Source organism: Hemicordylus capensis, chromosome 1 (genome assembly GCF_027244095.1).
Source record: "Hemicordylus capensis ecotype Gifberg chromosome 1, rHemCap1.1.pri, whole genome shotgun sequence".
Taxonomy (NCBI): domain Eukaryota; kingdom Metazoa; phylum Chordata; class Lepidosauria; order Squamata; family Cordylidae; genus Hemicordylus; species Hemicordylus capensis.
In genome coordinates, this window is record NC_069657.1 from 13,667,618 (window position 1) to 13,674,987 (window position 7,370).

General features: G+C 46.2%; 1 long non-coding RNA gene across 1 annotated transcript in view; it reads left to right on the top strand.

Annotated features, from left to right (window-relative positions):
- The window catches only part of LOC128341092 (uncharacterized), a 29,190-nt gene extending 22,835 nt beyond the window's left edge, over nucleotides 1–6,355 (top strand). The window contains exons 5-6 of the long non-coding RNA XR_008314202.1: nucleotides 4,760–4,962; nucleotides 5,848–6,355. This is a non-coding gene — a long non-coding RNA (uncharacterized LOC128341092). The remainder of the gene's footprint in view (nucleotides 1–4,759; nucleotides 4,963–5,847) is intronic.
- The last annotated feature ends 1,015 nt before the right edge of the window (nucleotides 6,356–7,370 follow it).

The following is a 7,370-nucleotide window of genomic DNA, read 5'->3' on the forward strand; positions in this document are numbered from 1 at the left end:
GTTCGGAAGGATTGGGGTGGGGGGTTCCATTAAGGGCGGGGGAGGGTTTACTTACCCCTCCCGTGCTTTCCCCACTCCGGCGCCGTATTTCCTTTACAAATCGGGTGGCAGGATACCTCCCTGCTGCCCCTTTCTCCGTGTTCTGTTCAAATCGGGTGGCAGGATACTTCCCTGCCACCCCCTTCCCCGCTGGGCTCCTTTTAGAAATCGGGCAGCAGGATACCTCCCTGCTGCCCCTTTCGAGGCTTGGCTGCAAAAGGCTTTAAGAAGTAAAATACGGTACTACTACTACTGCGGTTTACATAGAAAAATAAATAATACAGAAATAAGTTGGTCCCCTGTCCTCAAAGGGCTCACAATGTTCAAGGAAACATAAGGCAGAAACCACCAACAGCCACTGGAAGGATGCTGTGCTGGGGTTAGTTAGGGCCATTTGTGTCCCCCTGCTATCTACAAGAGAATTACCACTTTAGCCTGGAAGAAAGCCTCTGCATGAACATTTCCTTTGCTGCTTACGCACTTGGTTAGTCAGAATGTCAGCCACTGTTTTGAGGTTGGCTCTAGTACTTCTGACCTCCTCTATATTGCATTAGCACAACAACACCTATTTCCCAGAGAGCTCTTGTAATTTTGACCCGGCCTTTGCTACATGCCAAGCCAACTCATCCGTGTCAAATTATACATGGAAATGCTGGCAACCTTCCTCCTTGTGGAGGAAATTATCAGCCTCTTACACAATTTGCAGAGACTCAATTTTTCTTTGACTGCTGCGGGGCTGTGAGTGGGGTCCATCTTGTTAGGAGACGGGCTCATTTAGCTATTGAGTTTCTTAATGACTATTAGCACCATTTGAATGGATCATTAGAAATAATCTGTTGCAGAAATTGAACTCCTCTTCCACATTAACGAGTGAGCCATGATGGGTCAATTCCAGGGCCTGCAACGGATCTCGTGTTTCATGGTCTGATGCTTAATATATTTCAAAGTGTGATAATCACCCACTTGGCAGGTCACCCAGGGGCAAGCAACACACGATGATCAGCCATGGACCATGTTCTCTTCTTACAAAATGTAGAGATGTTGGGAAAGGTTGCTGAGTGTGGGCCTGCATGTGAGCTTAGGTGACTTATAATGCTTGCCTCAAAGAAGAGATGTTGAACTGGTTTTGATTGGGTATTTGTCTTTTTATACTCTGTGTTTTCCTTTGTAAACCTCCCTGGTAATTTGATTGAAGGATGTGCTCTCTCTCTCTCTTTCAGATAGATAGATAGATAGAGATTTATTTATTTATTTATTTATTTATTTATTTACTTATTTATTTATTTATTTATTTATTTATTTATTTATTTATATCTCCTTCTAAATGAGCAGAGAGACCTTTTTAACTGGCGAATCTCTTGTATTAAGCAGGGGGAGAGCAACTGGCCCTATCCAACCCCGGCACAGCATTCTTCCAGTGACTGTTGCTGGTGTCTACCCTCTTTTTCTTTTTAGATCGTGAGCCTTTTGGGGACAGGGAGCCAACTTATCATTTATTTCTCTATATAAACTGCTTTGATAACTTTTGTTGAAAAGCAGTATATAAGTAAGAACATAATAACAGCCCTGCTGGATCAGGCCCAAGGAAGCCCATCTAGTCCAGCATCCTGCTTCACACAGTGGCCCACCGGATGCCGCTGGGGAGCCCACAGGCAAGAGGTATGTGCATGCCCTCTCTCCTGCTGTTGCTCCCCTGCAACTGGTACTCAGAGGCATCCTGCCTCTGAGGCTGGAGGCTGCCCACAGCCCTCCGACTAGTAGCCAATGATAGACCTCTTCTCCATGAAGCTATCCAAAACCCATCTTAAAGCCATCCAGGTTGTTGGCTGTCACCACATCTTGTGGCAGAGAATTCCACAAGTGGATTATGCGTTGTGTGAAAAAGTACCTCCGTTTGTTGGTCCTAAGTAGTTGTAGTCGTGTGTGTGTATGAATGAGGTGTTCTAAATCTCTCTTCTCTCTCATCTAGATAGATAGATATAGATCTAAATCTCTTTCTAATTATAGATAGATAGATAGCTGCCTTATCCTGAGTCAGACCATTGGTCCATTTAGCTCAGCATTGTCTACACCAGGGTTTCTCAACGTGTGAGCCCCCAGATATTATTGGACTTCAACTCCCATAATCCCCAGCCCCAGTGGCCTTTGGTTGGGAATTATGGGAGTTGAAGTCCAATTACATCTGGGGACCCACACGTTGAGAATCCCTGGTCTACACTGACTGGCAGTGGCTGTCCAAGGTTCCAGGCAGGTCTTTCCCAGAGATGCTACCAGGAACTGGGACCTTCTGCATGCAGTCATGCAGATGCTCTTCTACTGAGCGAAGGCCCCATTCCCCAAGACAACAGGGCTGTATAGGAACATAGGAAACTGCCATATACTGAGACAGACCATTGGTCTATCTAGCTCAGTATTGTCTTCACAGACTGGCAGCGGCTTCTCCAAGGTTGCAGGCAGGAATCTCTCTCAGCCCTATCTTGGAGAAGCCAGGGAGGGAATTCTGAAACCTTCTGCTCTTCCCAGAGCGGCTTCATCCCCTGAGGGGAATATCTTGCAGTGCTCACACATCAAGTCTCCCATTCAGATGCAACCAGGCCAGACCCTGCTTAGCTATGGGGACAAGTCATGCTTGCTTCCACAAGACCAGCTCTCCTCCCATAATTACTTTGACTCTCCTGCTGATGTTGGACTATAATTCCCATCATCCTTGACAACTGGCCACTGTGGCTGGGGATGATGGGAGTTGCAGTCCCACAACAGCTGGAGGACCAAAATGGCCATCTTTGCAATTGCAGAGAAACCCCTTGACCTAAGTGGCTTTGGCAGGGGTGAATGTGGATTTCCAACCACAACCAGTTTTTGGGGGGTGTCCACTTCACCTCTCTCCCTGCACTGGCCAGGTAAGAGGGGTTTAAAGGGAAGGGATTTTGGGGTGTGTGCAAGATGGACGGGAGCTGAGAGGGATAGAGGAGATTAGACAATTCAGGTTGGCTCAGAAAGGTTGGCTCCCCAGCCCTTCCAAGTTTCTCAACAAAGTCAATGTGGAGTGGGGAGGGAAGATAAGATTCACAATTAAGCCACTGAGATTGCAATCTGCAGCAGAAAGCCCATTTTGGAAGAGAGGAGCACCTTATTAATTATTTCCTATCTGGCCATTTTCTCATTGAATCTCCCATCTTATTTTTCTCCTGTAGGGGAAAAGATACATAGCCCTTTCCTTTACCTATGGGGGTGAGGGAGCAGATGAGGGGGCATTTTTAATGGGAAAATAGCTAGAAGGTGAATGCTTCGAATCAATAGATAAGAAACCCCTTCTCCCTCCCCCTGTGCTGTAGCTTCCACAGCTGCATTTTGGAAGGGGAGGGAAGAGAGAGAGAGAGAGATCATTACATAGATATCAGCCATATCATTAGTCCATCTTCCTGAGTATTGTCTGCAGCTTTTCCTGGGTCTCAGGTAGGAGTCTTTCCAGCCCTCCCCAGAGATCCTAGGAATTGATCCTGCGACCTTCTGCATAAAGGCAGATGCTCTCTTACTGAGCTGTGGTCCCATCACTGGGAGAAAATGACATGAGCATTATGCATAATTGCCCCTTCAAGTTACAATTTAAGTTGACATAATTTGTTTGTACTGTTATTCCTAGTCTGCCTTTCCATGTTAGAACAAGTGCAAAGTGGCTTGCAGTGAATAAAGCATAACTAAAAACAATAAAACAGAACATCAAAGTTACCAGTACGATAAACCCAGTGCTAAAGCAGAAGTGACACAGAAGAAAAGACCGATATTTACAGCTTGGCTTCCATGGTGGAGCTCAAAGTGACAGGAACGTAGGAAGCTGCCGTATACTGAGTCAGACCATTGGTCCATCTAGCTCAGTACTGTCTAGCTTCTCCAAGGTTACAGGCAGGCAGGAGTCTATCTCAGCCCTATCTTGGAGATGCCAAGGAGGGAACTTGGAACCTTCTGCGTGGAGGGAATCTGGGCGATGCCAGGAGGGAACTTGGGCATCTGAGTACGCCCCATAATACACCGCACCCTCACATGGTACAGCGTGGGAGTTCCAGGGGCCTCCTTGCCCCCAAACCTCCCTGCTACCAGCAGAAGCCAACAATCATCTGGGCAGGCGATCTCCCCACCCAGCAACAAGGAGAGGATTTTGTCTGTGGGGGAGGTAAGCTTTTTGCGGCTTCCTCCCCTCGCCCCTTCAAGCCCTTCTCACGGACTGTAGTCTCCCATTCAAATGCAAACTAGGGCAGACCCTGCTGAGCAAAGGGGACAATGAATTCATGCTTGCTACCACACGGTGCTAGACCAGGTCACTCCAGACACTGGCTCACATCCAAACTCAGTTACTCATGAGACTCTCATTGGAATTAATGGGATAAGTTTATCTCATGAGTAATTTAATCTGGATGTAAGCCAGTGACTGGAGTAGCCCATCTCATAAAGGTAAGATTTAAGTAAGTGTGTGTGTGTGTGTGTGTGTGTGTGTGAGAGAGAGAGAGAGAGAGAGAGAGAGAGAGAGAGCACACACATACACAATCTCTATTGGGTACCTGAGCTGCAGGTTTGTGGCAAAAGGGGCAGAATTGTTAAAAAATAAAAAATAAAACAATGTTTGGGAACTCCTGCCTTACTGGGACATGCTGGAATTTTAACAAGGGGTTGCATGCATGATCTACCATGTTGTTACTGCCTCACTTTTATCGCTTTCCATCAGTGTAAACTAGGATCAAGATTATAATCCAGAGTCTGAACAAGCTTTGCTGAGTTTGTGGCCCACTTTAACAGAGGTCCGGAAAGCCCCTCTACAACTGGGCAAGATGGTTGATGTTCCTTGTTCTGTATACTCAGCTTCCTGAAGTGGAATGTTGTTTCTGCTGCTGGCTTTGTAGAGAACAGATCCAGATGTCCAGCTGTTGGGTAAGTTCCCTTCGGCCTTGGCCTCATTCCTAGCTGCTGGCAGACATCACTGTGCCATTCTGTGCTTTGGTGCATTCATTGTGAGATTCCCAATGCTTTGTCAAAGGGCTTCAGAATGGAAAGTAGTGTTACTGATAGTTGTCCCTAAACCTGGGATGAAGACATGAGATACCAAGCATGGACTGAGATTAAGGGCCACAACTTCTAAGTCATCAAGAACTACAATGGTAAAATCCAGTCTAACCCAAATCCCCCCTGCCATCAGTATGGGTGCAAAAGTGACAGCTAGGAAGATTCTTCCTTCCCCGGGTGTCTCTTCTCTGGCATGGAGTCTTGGGGTCCACCCCATGGCCTTCCAGTGCCTTCCTCTATGGGCATAGTCATTTCCCAAACTGTGATTCAAGTTAGTGAGTTTAGAGCAGGGCTGCACAACTTCCGCTCGCTAGTTGTTTTTGGACCACAACTCCCACAATCCCCAGCCACAGTGGCCCATAGCCAGGGATTATGGGAGATGTAGACCAACATTAGAGGAGGGCTGAAGTTGTGCAGCCTTGTTTAGAGAGATTGGCTTGGGTAAGCCTCCCTTCACCGTAATGAGGGCATTAACCACAAATGCCTTCAAATCCTTCCCAAACCTACAGCTGTGGCCAAGGAATGCACTTCACAACTTTCATTCACAATCTGCAGAGAATGACACACACCGCCAGTGCTCAGTAGGCAAAAGGTGTTTAAAAAAAAAAAGCACCGGGAGCCAAACAGGGGAGAGCAAAGTATTGCCCTGAGTAGGATTGCCACATTCAAGCTTCCCAAATCCCGGTGGCCCAATTGGCATATTATGCAAATTATGCAACAACTCATTTGCAAATTTATTTATTTATTTGACAGATTTGTATACTTTCCCCATCTTCTCTGACTCCCCATGTGATCGCATCCAGAGTAAAATCCAATCAATCCGGGCAGCACATCTGAAATCTGTATAAATCTGGGTGGAATTTGGCAGCCAGGTGGAGGAACCAAAATCCAGGTAATACCCTAAATTCCAGGGGACAAGGGAAGGCTAGCCCTGAGCAGTATTGAACCGGAGGGGCAGGATGCAAATATTGTAAGCAAGTAAGTAAAAATAAGCAAGCCTACTCTACTCCCTCCCTGAAACAGCAATTGGTTAATCCAACGATGTTGAAAATGGGTGGGAGATCGGTGTACTGTTTCTCTGTGCAGTGAGGGGAAAGAGCAAAATGTGCAGGTAAAAATCTGGTTTGCTGCTGCATGCCCCTGATTGGCTGGTTTTCCTTCCAAAGCACAGCTGGCCCCACCTTGCTGTCTTGAGTTGCATTCCAAAGGAGTGTGGTCAAAGATGCCCCTCTCAAATTAGTGGAGAGAGGAGGAGCAATGAACTCGCTGTGTGCATGTTCCAAAGAGTAGCCATGTGAGTTTGTTGCAGCTACAAGAACAGAGAGTTCTATGGCACTTTAAAGACTGCTACATTTACATAATAGTATTCTACATAATGCAGATGCATGCACCTGTTAAAGTGGGCTCTGGCCCATGAAATGCCGATGAATACGGTTTACAATGCTCCCTCTCTCTCTTCCCTGAAATTAACTCCTCTCCTCCACAGTCATTGCTTTGGCTTTTTTTTTTTTTTTTTTTAATAAAATGTATTTGATAAAGCAGTAATTCTTGCAAAGTCAACATGGAGGAGGAGGGGCAATCAACCTAGATGGATGATGAGGAATCACTGAGATGATTGGATGACTCGATCCAGAATTTCAAAGGGAATCATTTTGTGGATGCAGGATCCAGAGAAATATATTTAAGGTTAGGTTTGCTGCAGAACACTTGCAATCTCAGTACGTGTTTCAGCTGCTTATGGTAGATTATTAAAAAACCTCAAGAGGTAATTTTCTTTTCTTCCTCTTTGCTGAAGCCAGTTGCATATAACAAACTTTGAACATGATTCTCAGCCTCCACACCCCCATCTAGCCATTTGAAGGACATAGTCTGAGTCCTCGTCTTCTCCTTGCCTCCTGACCTGCTCTGTTTGTTCTCTTAAAAGGTGGAGTGGGAGGGACTTTGACCAGGTCCCACTACCCTCCCCAGGTGTGCTGTGGTGCCACAGCCCAGCTGGGTTTGGCATCTTCTTGGGCCACCCACTCATTGTCATGCAAAATTTGAAATCAACAAATATTTATAAAAACCTCCCAAAGAGGTTTACATAGATATAAGTGAATAGACAAAATCACTGCCTGTCCCCAAAGGGCTCATAATTTCACTACCCCTGCTAACTTGGCAAAGAGGCACCTTTTATCATGGTGTTTGTCTTTATTGAGCAGGGGGAGAGTAACTGGCCCTCTCCACCCCCAGCACAGGACCTCCAGTGAATGTTGCTGGTGTCTATCTTACGTTTC